Here is a 13,663-nt window from a genome sequence, read left to right as displayed (position 1 = left end):
TTCTCTAATTTCTTTTTCTACAGTAGCATTGTTAGTGTATAAGAAAGCAACTGATTTCTGTGCATTGATTTTGTATCCTGCCACATTACTGAATTGCTGTATGAGTTCTAGTTTTGGGGGTGGATTCTTTTGGATTTTCCACATAAAGTATCATGTGATCTGCAAAGAGAAAGAGTTTGATTTCTTTGTCAATTTGAATACCTTTTTTTCTTTTTCTTCTCTGATTGCTGTTGTCAGGACTTCTAGTACTATGTTGAACAACAGTGGCAAGAATGGGCATCCTTGACGTCTTCTTGATCATAAGGGAAAGGCTCTCAGCTTTTCCCCATTGAGGATGATATTCGCTGTGGGTTTTTCATAGATGGATTTTATGAACTTGAGGAATGTTCCCTCAATACCTATACTCTGAAGAGTTTTAGGAAAGGATGCTGTATTTTGTCAAATGGTTTTTCTGCATCAATTGAGAGGAGGTTCTTCTCTCTCCTCTTATTAATGTGTTCCATCACAATGATTGATTTGTGAATGTTGAACCCCCTTGTATCCCGGGAATGAATCCCACTTGGTCATGGTGGATGATCCTTTTAATGTATTGTTGGATCCTATTAGCTAGGATTTTGCTGAGAATTTTGGAATCCATATTCATCAGGGATATGGGTCTGAAATTCTTCTTTTGGATGGGGTCTTTGCCTGATTTGGGGATTAAGGTAATGTTAGCCTCATAGAATGAGTTTGGAAGCTTTCTTTCTGTTTCTATTTTTTGTAACAGCTTCAGGAGAATAGGTATTATTTCTTCTTTGAATGTTTAGTAGAATTCCCCAGGGAACCCATTAGGCCCTGGACTCTTATTTTTGGGGAGCTTTTTGATCAGTACTTCAATCTCGTTACTGGTTATTGACGTATTCAGGTTGTCAGTTTCTTCCTGTTTCATTCTTGGGAGTTTATGGGTTTCTGGAAGCCATCCATTTCTTCCAGGTTGCTGACTTTATTGGCATATAGTTGTTGATAGTAATTTCTAATAATTGTTTCTATTTCCTTAGTGTTAGTAGTGATCTCTCCCCTTTCATTCATAATTTTATGAATTTGGCTCCTTTCTCTTTTCTTTTGGATAAGTCTAGCCAGTCATTTATCGATCCTATTAATTCTTTCAAAGAACTAGCTCTAGTTTCGTTTATCTGATCTACTGTGTTTCTGGTTTCTAATTCATTGATCTCTGCTCTAAGATTAATTATTTCTCTTCTAATGCATGGCTTAGGCATCGTTTGTTGCTTTTTCTCTAGTTCTTTAAGGTGTAGTTAGTTGGTGAATTCGGGATTTTTCTATTTTTTTTGAGTGAGGCTTGGATGGCTATGCATTTCCCCCTTAGGACCAACTTTGCAGTATCCCATAGGAGTTGGACCAATGTGTTTTTGTTCTCATTGGTTTCCATGAATCGTTTAAGTTCTTCTTTGATTTCCTGGTTGACCCAAACATTCTTGAGCAGAGCAGTCTTTAGCTTCCAAGTGTTTGAATTTCTTCCAATTTTTTTTCTTGTGATTGAGTTCCAGTTTTAAAGCATTGTGGTCTAAGAATATGCAGGAAATAATCTCCATCTTGGTATTGGTTGAGACCTGATTTGTGACACAGTGTGATCTATTCTGGAGAAAGTTCTGTGTGCACTTGAGAAGAATGACTGTTCTGTTGTTTTAGGGTAGAATGTTCTGTATATATCTGTGAGGTCCATCTGGTCCAGTGTGTCATTCAAAGCTCTTATTTCTTGTTGATTTTCTGCTTAGATGATATGTCTATTGCTGAGATTGGAGTATTGCAATCTCCTACCATTAACGTATTATTACCAATATGACTCTTTATTTTGGCTAACAGTTAGCTTATGTAGTCGACTGCTCTCATGTTGGGGGACGTAGATATTTAGAATTGTTAGATCTTCTTGTTGGATAGACCCTTTAAGAATGATACAGTGTCCTTCTGTGTCTCTAACTACAGTCTAGCTTAAAATCTAATTTGTCTGTTATAAGAATTGCTACCCCAGCTTTCTTTTGAGGTCTGTTGGCATGGAAGATGGATCTTCATCCCTTCACTTTCAGTCTGGATGTATCTTAAGGTTCAAAATGAGTCTCCTGTAGACAGCATATGGGTGGGTCCTGTCTTTTTATCCAGTCTGTAACCCTGTGCTGTTTTATGGGAACATTTAGGCCATTCACGTTGAGAGTGATTATTGAAAGGTATGAATTTATTGTCAGCATGTTGCCTGTGAAGCCCTTTTTTCTATAGATTGTCTCTGTAAATTTCTGTTCTATATCACTCTTGGGGTCTTTCTCCTTTTATAGAATCCCCCCTTAATATTTCTTGCAGGGCTGGCTTAGTGATCACATATTCTTTCAGTTTCTGCCTGTCTTGGAAGTTCTGCATCTCTCCATCCATTCTAAATGATAGCCTTCCTGGATAAAGTATTCTTGGCTGCATGTTATTCTCGTTTAGTACCCTGAATATGTCTTGCCAGCCCTTTCTGGCTTGCCAGATCTCTGTGGATAGGTCTGAGGTTATTCTGATGTTCCACCCTCTGCACGTAAGGAATCTCTTTCCCCTAACTGCCCTTAAGATGGTTTCCTTGGTTCTAAGGTTTGCGAGTTTTACTATTACATGCTGAGGCATTGTCTGTTTTCCTTCATCTTGGGAGGGGTCCTCTCTGGCCTCTAGGACATGAAAGTTCATTTCATTCCCCAGATTAGGGAAGTTCTTAGCCATGATTTGCTCAAATATATCTTCTAGACCTCTCTCTCTTTCCACCCCTTCAGGGATCCCAATAATTCTGACATTGGAACATTTCATTGTGTCACTTATTTTTCTGATTCTGTTTTCATGGATTTTGAGTTGTTTCTCCCTGGCCTCCTCTTTTTCCTTCTTTTCTATCAATTTGTGTTCTAGATCGCTAATTCGTTCTTCTGCCTCGTTTATCCTAGGTGCTAGAGTATCTAGATTAGATTGGATCTCACTGATAGCATTTTTAAGTTCTGCCAGTTCTGCTTTCATTTCTGCCCCTAGAGACTCTATGTTGCCATTAATCGATTTCTCCATTCTAGCAATCGTCTTCATAACTGTTACCCTGAAGTCCATTTCTAACATCTTGGTTATATCTGTATCCATTTGTAAAGTTGTAGCAGAAGTCACAGTCTCTGAGTCTTTGCTATTTTGGGAGTTCCTCTTCCTAGTGATTCTGTTGAGGGGTGTTTGGGGGAATGTACAGAGTCCAAATTATTGACCAGAACCCAAGCAAGATGCACCTATTTTATAGGGACTTTAGGGCTGTTGGCCTCTTGTTTTCCCAGCCTGTCTTCTGGGAGAGGGGCCTGCTATGCTGTTACTCAGGCAACCCTGTTTGGGCAGAGAGTCTCTGCCCCCTGTGGTGGGGATGGGGTCCGTGAAAACTGTTTTTTGGGGGCTTTTGTTCTCTGGCAGCTTTCCCTGGCAGCTTTCCACATCTCTTCTGATAGTCAGAGCAAAAGAGATCATTTCCAACCCTCTGCCTCAGAGCAGAGACATCACAATTTGTTCTTCAATGAGCTCTGCAGTGTCCTGGGTTGTGTGCCCCTCAGCAGGGCTCCCAGTCCTCGCCTCCAGGTCATGGCATGAGGGCACATCTCTGCCCTTTGTGCTTCTAAAACCCTCAGTCAGCCCCAGTTCACACATGCAGCCCCTACACTCCAGGTTTCAGTTGGGAGGGCTGACCTAAAGTCCTTTCCCTGCCACTACCAGTCTGCGAGTCTGTGCCCCATCCCCAGCACAGGAGGCTTTAGCTCCCCAGCAATGTAGGATTCCCACAACCCCCTCCCTTCCATTTATCTTCAGATATCTGCCCACAGATCTCACAGCTCCCTGCTTCATACCTCAAAACAAACCACCTGCGATATTCTGTTTGTAGAGATCCAGATCTATCTTCTTACATCTCAGGCTGCTTTTGTGGGTGTTCAAGAGTGGTCTGGTAGATATCCATCTCAATTCAGGGGATCGGTTGGAATAAGGTCCACTACTCCTTTGCCATCTTTCCCCAACTTTAAAATAATTTCTATAATATTCTTTTCATTTTATAGTTTTTGATTATATGTATTCATTATCTACTATGAATATTTTGATATATCTTCAATATATCTCTAACTGAAATATGCTTTTTTATTTTAGTGAATTAATAAATTGGTTAATTAACTAATTGTAATCTTCTTCTTTTGCCAGAAATGTTTCAGTGATTCATGGGGCTATTCACAAACAGCTCTGCATTCAGCTCTCCTAAGCATTCTTTCCTTTCACATTTTAGTGAACTGAATCCCCTGGATAATAGAGTGTGATATATTTGGTTTAAAGAGAAGAAGGTAAGAAGAGAAAAAGGAAGAAAGAAAAAAACCTGCATTTTGAAAACCTGACACAGTTTGGGCTTCTGAGACTTTAATTAAAATGATAAAATTTTATTGATCCCATGATTACTTTATATACCTTGTTGCTTTGTGTTTTTAATTACAATTAAATACTGTCTGCAGTGTTTTTTATTCCTCAGACTAAGTAGCACCAGATATTTGAAGTAAACAATATTCAGAGGATATGTGGATTATCCTTCCTTTACATAGGGATAACTATGAACCCCACATGTTACACTAATTAAAACATATTATTTTTTTTTAGTTTTCTCAGTGTCAAACTGCCATGCAATAAGTGATAATAATATGGATAAACTAATTGGTGAAGTTTATCATAAGCTTAAGCAAAAAATTATGAGCAGATCAGTTATGTGTTTAATAATATTTCATAATGGATAATGCATGAACTTTGAAGTTAGGCAAATCTGAAATAAGGTTGGACTGGTGCATAGACCTGGCTCTGTCTCCTGTAAGTTACTTAATTGTTATTATTATTTTTTATTTTTATCAGTAAATTAAGAAAAATAGAATCTATGTGAAAGTTATTACAAAGATAAAATAAAATAGTATACATAATCATTTAACACAGTGCCTTGCATAGTAATAATGTCATTAATATTATTATTTTCTAAACAGTATCAATATAAGCTCCTGCTATGTACTCATCAATGTTTAGTACAAAACAGAAATATGCAGATAGATGTCTCAGGTGCTTATAAAATATATTAAAACAACATAATAAATACATGTATGCAATATAATGATTATTAGTAAGACTTCTTTGGTAAGACAAATTGGATTATCAAATTCAATGGAGATTTAGAATAAAATATATAGATTTAGGTGGAAAAGTACAAAATCTCTCTCTCTGTCTCTTATTTGTTTAAAGTTCCAAACTCCCTGAGATAGCTTGTTGCCTGGGAACCTCAACTTTCCCATTATTAAAAGGAAATATATTAACAAAAGGAAAGGTATTGAGAGGAAAAGTGAAAAAAGCATTATCCAATGAGGAGAATACTGGGTGTTCTCCCCAGGATTCCCTGTTTAATGCACAATGAAATTCAGAGGGCAGTAATATACTCAATGAAGGATAATAAGAAGCTGATTTATCAACTAATACTGGAAGAAGTTTGACTACCAAGTATCTAACAGTAAAATGGAGAACTCAAGATAAATATTAAATACTTAATAAAGTTCCCTTACGAGTTTACCAAACAGAATTCAGCGCAGAAATGACTGTTTAATGTATGCAACAAAATAACGTCATTACTGAGCATATATACATTTTTTTGTAAATACATACAATTTTAAGCTCAAGCTTGTGCATGCCTAATAATGTAAAATTACATAGGTGAATCCTTGACTATAACACCTCTAATATATATATAACACACTTAACATAAGACCAGTATAGGCCAATAATTCAGTTAAATAAATGAATGTTTTTAAGTTTTCTTGCACATTATGTAATATTATAATTAATCTGTACAATTCTTCTAAATATCAAGATCATGTTCTGTGAACTTTGTACTTATAACGAATGTTATACATTTTATTCTAAAATTTTAAAAATAATATTATTTTATATTTGATCTTTCTGAAGCTGTTTAATTAAAGAATGACCATTCTGACTGGTGTAAAGTGATATCTCATTGTGGTTTTGATTTGCATTTCCCTAATGATGAGTGATGTTGAGCACCTTTTCATGAGCTTCTTGGCTATCTGTATGTCTCCTTTGGAGAAATGTCTATTCAGGCCCCTGCCGACTTTTAATTGAATTGTTTTTTTTTTTTTTTTGCTATTGAGTTGTGTAAATTCTTTATATATTTTTGGATATTAACCCCTTATCACATATATCATTTGCAAATATCTTTTCCCATTCACTAGGTTGCTTTTTTTTCTGTTCATGATTTCTTTTGCTGGGCAAAAGCTTTTTATTTTAGTGTAATCACCTCACACCAGTTAGAATAGCTAACATCAAAAGACAAGACAAGGGTTGGTAAGGATGTGGAGTAAAGGGAAACTTTGTGCACTGCTGGAGAGAATATAAATCAATGCAACCACTGTGGAACTGTATGGAGGTCTCTCAAAAAATTAAAAATAGAAATACAAGATGATCCAGTAATTCCATTGTTGGTATTCACTCAAAGAAAATGACAATACTAATTTGAAAAGATATATTCACTCCTATGTTTATTGCAACATTATTTACAATAGCCAAGATATGTAAGCAAACCAAGTGTCCATGGATAGATGAATGGATAAAAAAGACATTGTATATATAATCAATGAGATATTACTCAGCCATAAAAAAGAATGAGTACTTGCTATTTGTGACAACATGATGGACATCCATGGCCAACATGGATTAACCTAGAGGGTATAATGCTAAGCGAAATAAGTCAGAAAGAGAAAGACAAATACTATATGATTTCACTTATATGTGGGAATGCAAAAAATAGAACAAATGAGAAAACAAACAACAACAACAAAAACAGACTGATAAATACAGAGAACAAACTAGTGGTTGCCGAGGGAAGGTGGGTGGGGGATGGGTGAAATAAGTAAAGGGGATTAAGAGCTACAAATTTCCAGTTATAAAATAAATAAGTCATGAAGATGAAAAGTACAGCATAGGGAATACAGTAAGTAATATTATAATAACATCGTGTCGTGACTACACTCATCACGGTGAGCACTAAGTAATGTATATAATTCTCAAATCAATATGTTAAACACCTCAAACTAATATAATATTGCATGTTAATTATACTTCAATTAAAAAATAACCAGATATTATAAGGCAAACCATTTACCAAAAAAATCGGTATTTACTTATCAGTATAAATTAATAATTTTGTTATAAACTCCAAATGAGAAAAATATAGAGTTGAATGCTGAACTATTAAAAAAACTTTATATTTCATTAATCAGATATCAATAATTTAAATGTCAGTGTCCTAGTTTTATTGACTCACTCAATAAGTAAATATTATTAAATCAAACTTTTAAATTACCAATAACAAAAATATTTATTAAGGGATCCAATAGTTCACCCAAATATAAATTATAAAATTTGAAGATAATTGTGTTTGTAATAAACTAAATAGTTTCTGTTTCTGAAAATTTTATTCTACTGGAATAACACTATTTTACCTTTATTACTTTTTGAAAACAGTTACAATTACTAGTAAAACATTATAAAATAAAAAGTCTAATAAATGAGAAACTTAATTCACCTAATACTTAGATATATTATAGCATTACTGTTAACAGTACGTATTTTTAATAGTACATATTCAATATTTATTTTTTAAAAAACATTGTTATAATAGGGCAAAATATCAGTATATCAAAGACTGTAACGTGGATTATCTAAAGTAGCAATTAACTTGCATTCTAGAAAAAAGGAAAAAATAAGAAAACAAAAATTGAATTTTTTCCCCTTTATTACTCTGGTGTCCCAGCAAACACCACTCAGTCCCCATGTATAGGTGGGCTCATCAGTGTCCCAAGGTTAGGAATAAACTCCATGTTAAGCAGTACATCTTTAGGGAAAGTATTACACTAACTTGTTAACAAAGCATCAGATATGCTTTGAGACCGTGGGTCCCATTCTGACTATAATATGAGCTTTTGCATTGCTTTATCCCAGACATGTTCTTTTCCCTAGCTTGAGATACTGACACCCTGACTTCCTGCATCCACCCACACACTGAAGTTTCGGCCCCTGGCGCTGGCTTCTGCACTAATGACTCATCGAAAAACCCTACTAAAAGACTTATAATTAAAACCAATTATTCAATTTCCTCCAAAAAAAGTCATTCTGATTAATCCCATAACATTTTATGTACCTTTTTAAATCAATTACCAGCAGAATTATAAAATTCCCAGGTCAGCCATCATTATCTTATTTCTCATTTCACTATACTTATTGTTTATTCTGTTACCAGACTCCATCTCCTACAGTGGCGCCTCTACCAAATAAAAATCACACTGTATACTCAGGAACTCATAAAAATTATCTGTAAAATCTCCTATATTTATTCTCCATTTTTTTCTGTATTTTTCTTGCTATAACTGAATTAGGTTGCCCACTGAAGACACTGGGTCCAGTCTTCTGGAGATGAGACTTCATTTTCTCCCCCACATTACATAAACATATTCTCAAGATGTGTTGATTGTTTTGTCTGCCCTCACCTTTTTATTATTTCCTTTTATACAACTATTTATCCTTCCAACCTCAAAAAATCCAGTTGGATTGAAATCATTCTTCATGACTTCAACACTATGAAGATATAGCCAACACCCTGGTTTCTCTGTGCCTTTTACCTCATCACTTCTGAAGATTTTTTTCTTCACCTCGCTGCAACTTCTTATTCTTCCCTTGCTCATTTTCCAGACACTTTCAACCAAATATAAGTACACCACCTCAGAAAACACCACTTGAAACCTTTTCCTCTCTCAGTAGCACCTCCTAACTTACCAGCTATTTTCTACTACTCCGATGTCAAAATTTCAACTTCTTGGTGATTTTCAGTCATCAACCATTCTCTCATGGCCTGTCTTCACTCCTTAAACATTTGTTTTTCATAGTCTATTGCTATAGTCATTTCATTGCAAATAGATTTTCTTCATTTTCCGTCTTCATACTAACAACTCTATTTAAACTAAAATCTTTATTCGAAGTTGGGGAATATAGCAACCAGACATACACCAACTCAAATGAATGTACCTGTAAAAATACACAACTATGCTGACCACTCTTGTTTCATGTTTAAAGCCACAGATTTCTACTGAGCTCTCTGAACTGAAAATACTATGTTGTTCCAATAGGTTAACTTTCTCATTCTAGTAAATAATATCCCTTTGACATCCCCCTATTATCTCTCTTTCAGTCAATGACATGTATTAACAAACAAACAAACAAAAAGCAACCTAATTATTCATAAAATATCTTCATTTGGGTATACTATATCCCCATCTATTTAACCTTTCCTTTTCTTCCCCCTCTTTCTGCTTGAGTCCAAATTCAATTTTTTCACTATATCGCATTGCTTCTTGTTACTGAAAAATCTCACTCTTGCACTATCTCTTTTCTTTTTGCAACCTTGTTTTTATCCTGTACTACACGTGTTAAGTTTAACATAAGCACAAAGTCATTCTTAATTTTATTAAATCTTATAAAACACTCACTTGGCCTTTTACTTTAGACAACTCTAAAAATTGACCAATTATCTGTTCCATTCTATAGGCAGTCTCCACAAAATTTGTTTGTTTTTACTGTTTCTAATTCTTCATGACCCATTCTGTCTTCTTTAATCAGATTTTCATTCCCTTGTGACATTATTCTATTTAAGTCCATGATTGACTACTATCTGGACTGTAAAGCACCATTCTTATCAAGTCCACCAATGATTTAACTTTATAAATACTTTCTTTTCAAGTTTACCAAATACTTTTTAAATTCAATCATTTATATGCTTTAATCCTACTTGGGATTCTCAGCAGCTTTGACAAAATCATTACTTCAACCTTATTGAAGCACTTTAATGTCTAGGCTAAATGACCTCATTAAACTCACAGAAACTTAGTTTCTCATTTATAAATGAGGATAATTATCTTGCAGGATTGTTATATGATTCAGTGAAGTAATATATATGACATCTACCAGTGGCTGTCTTTTAGGATGGACTCAATCAAGAGAAGCAGATGTAATAATAATTAATTTATTAAGCATTCTAATCTTATCTCTAGGTCTCATCTTTGCTCTATGAAATGCAAGTTACCAGGAAGCATTCTTATTTTATATACCCTTTAAGCCCATGTCTGAGCACAAACATAGCAAAAATTTTGGAACATAACAGTAAATGTTTATTAAAATTATTATTTAATTCAATTGTTGACTCAAGTTTTTTTTTTAACCAAAAAGTAAGCTAATCAGTTTGCACCCTTCTCTCCCAGCAGGACAGGTGGAAAATTACCTGAGATCTCACTTTACACAGAATGTAGCCCCTTTCTTGTCAATTAGTTAGAAATATCTTTCAGCACCCACCTGATAGGTGATATCGAAGACTTAATTTCTTTAGACGGTGGAGCAGCAACTTATCACTGAGGAGACAGTAATGAAGTCCCTGAATACTTTTATGATTTCCCTCTGCACTCAAACTGTGTTAATTCACAAATCATATTTCGTCTGTATATTGCATAATTCATCATATTTAGAGGTTTAATTATAGACAAATTGTTAAATTGGTTGTTTATGTAAACATGCACTTTCCTAAGAATGAAAATACAAAATCCATAGATATCAAATTTAATATGTTCCTTATTGACATCTTCCAGCACAAATTGCCAATATACCCCAAAATATACATTTAAGATGGTTTATATCACCCATGTATATAACACCATTTTAATCTCTATGTGTCAGAGTTATGGATACTTGAAGTCTTCTGTGAACTTTCATTTCAGCTTTTGTTATTTTTCATTAAAGGTAGATTCCTTCGACTCAACCCATTACAAAAAAGTATGTCTTTATTTCCCCCATTCCTTTGAATCAATTGATGTGATATTCACATATGCAGAAATAGAAAATTAGTTTTATAACAGCAAAGTCATGTATGATAATTGTTTTTTATGAGGCTATAACTTTGAAAAAAATAGTAGAAAGCAAATTTATTGTTTTAAAATCCAACATATGTATTATTCTTTACAGTGACAGATCTGGATCTTATTTCGTATCTGGTCTGGTTACTCACTCCTCTTTAAAAGCTTCACTTTTATTCACTTGCCCTCAAATATAACCTATTCTTTCAAATTTTCCTTTTATTTCATCGGTAGAACCTTCTCAAACTTCTTTGCTGAATTTTCCTCCATTTTCTGAACTGTAAGTAGGAGAAAGCTTCAGAATTAGATCATATTCTTTTTTATGATCACATCCACTCTCTAGTAAGCTGATTTACTGACTCCTGCTATTTTAAATACTATTCATATAAAGGGCACTCAAATTTTAATCTTCAGATCTGTTCTACCTGAATTGCAAACCATTATATTCAACTGACTACTTGACATATCCACTTGGTTTTCTTATAGGAATATCCAACTGAACACGTCCAAAAGTATACTGTTGATTTCCTGTTTCTTCAGTTGTACCTCCTAGACAAATGACCCATCTCTCATAAAATTGTAACAACATTCATCCAGTTGCTCAGGCAAAAACAAAAACATTTCATTTCAACAATTTTTTAACAACCAGTGCTCTTCATATCAATAGATAGTACTACTACTTACTCAGTAAATTCATCACCATTTAATACTATATTTTCCAGTATCCTAAATTACTCTCCCTGCTTCCATTTTTGTCTACCATAAGTAGCCATAGTAATTCTTGAAAGGAAAACTCACTTTATTTTTCCTTTTCTCTTTTTATATTCTGACCAGTGTTTTTCTTATTTCCTAAACATATTAATGCATCCTACCTCAGAATATTTGCTAAACATTATGCCTAAACACATACTAGATCAAGGTTACCCAGTGTCAATCTCAATAAAATAAAAAGCATGAGCTAGAAAGATACTCAAAGCATTGCTTCCTTGATAGTGATAATTTGCCTAGTTTCATCTTTAATTTACATTGTGATGCAACTATTGTTGATTAGTGAAAATTCACACATTTGACCATTCTGGTCTAAGTCACACTTTGACACTTTTTTAATATTGACATGACTCATGATGCCATTTCATTAACTTCCCTGCCCAAATATCACCTCACAGAGAGTCTTCTCTGAAAAACTTATATAAAATAGTACACTATCTATCCCTTTTCTCAACTTTATTTTTCTTGACAGCATTTATCATCCAAATGACAAATCAGCTATCCCCACACAACTTATTGTTTGCATTACATGACTTTACTCTTCTAATGTCTTTATCAATCTGACCTCACTGTTCCAGGAGACTAACTTGGGAAGAAGAAAGTTAAAAATAATTTTATAATTTATTTCACCAACTGCCTGAAAATCCAATTAAAATGAAATTCAGGCTGACCAGGAAATACAAGAAGAAATAAAAATGTACATGGAAACAAATGTAAATAAAAATGGAACAGTCCAAAACTGCTGGGATGCAGCAAAAACAGTTCTAAGAGAGACTTTTATAGCAATATAGGCCTACCTTAAGAAGCAAGAATAATCTCAAATAAACAACCAAACTTTGCACCTAAAGGAGCTAGAAAGTAACAACAACAACAAAAACCCTAAAAGCAATAGAAGGAAGATATAATAAAGAATAGATAAGAAAAAAATGATATGGAAACTAAAAAACAATAGAATAGATCAAGGATACCAGGAGCTGCTTGTTTGAAAAAAATCAATAAATTTGATAAATCTCTAGCCAGACTTACCAAGAAAAAAAGATAAAAGATTCATATAAATAAAATCACAAATGAGAGAGAAGAAATAAAAGCCAATACCATAAAAAAGCAAATACTCATAAGAGAATATTGTGAAAAACTATATGCCAACAAATTGGATAACCAGGAAGAAATGGATAAATTCCTAGGAACATCTAAACTACCAACACTGAAAGAGGGAGAAATAGAAAATTTGAATAGATGGATAACCAGCAAAGAAATTGAATCAGTAATCAAAAATTTCCCAACAAACAAAAGTCCAGGGTCAGATGGCTTTACAGGCAAATTCTACAAAACATTTAAAGAAGAGTTAATACCTATTATTCTCAAACTATTAAAAAAAATAGAAAAGGAAAGAAAATTTCTAAATCAACTTTATGAGGTCAGAATTACCCTGATTTCTAAACCAAATAAAGTCACCACAACCAAAAAAAAAAAAAAAGAGAGAGAGAGAGAGAGAGAGAGAGAGAATTACAAGCCAATATCCCTGATGAATATAGATGTAAAAATTCTCAAGAATATACTAGCATACGTGGCACTTGGGTGGCTCAGTTTGTTAAGGTTGGTTAAGCGTCTGCCTTCAGCTCAGGTCATGATCCTAGGGTCCTGGAGTCAGGTCCTGCATCAGGCTCCTTGCTCAGCAGGGGAGTCTGCTTCTCCCTCTACTCTTCCCCATTGCTTGTGCTCTTGCTCTCTCTCATGCTCTTTCTCAAATAAATAAATAAATAAATAAAATCTTTTTAAAAAATTAAGAAAATACTAGCATACCAACTATAACAATACATTAAAATATTACCCACTATGATCAAGTGGGTTTTATTCCTGGGTTGCAAGGGTGTTTCAATATT

Source organism: Zalophus californianus, chromosome 11 (assembly GCF_009762305.2).
Source record: "Zalophus californianus isolate mZalCal1 chromosome 11, mZalCal1.pri.v2, whole genome shotgun sequence".
Classification (NCBI taxonomy): Eukaryota; Metazoa; Chordata; class Mammalia; order Carnivora; family Otariidae; genus Zalophus; species Zalophus californianus.
This window is presented reverse-complemented; position numbering follows the sequence as displayed.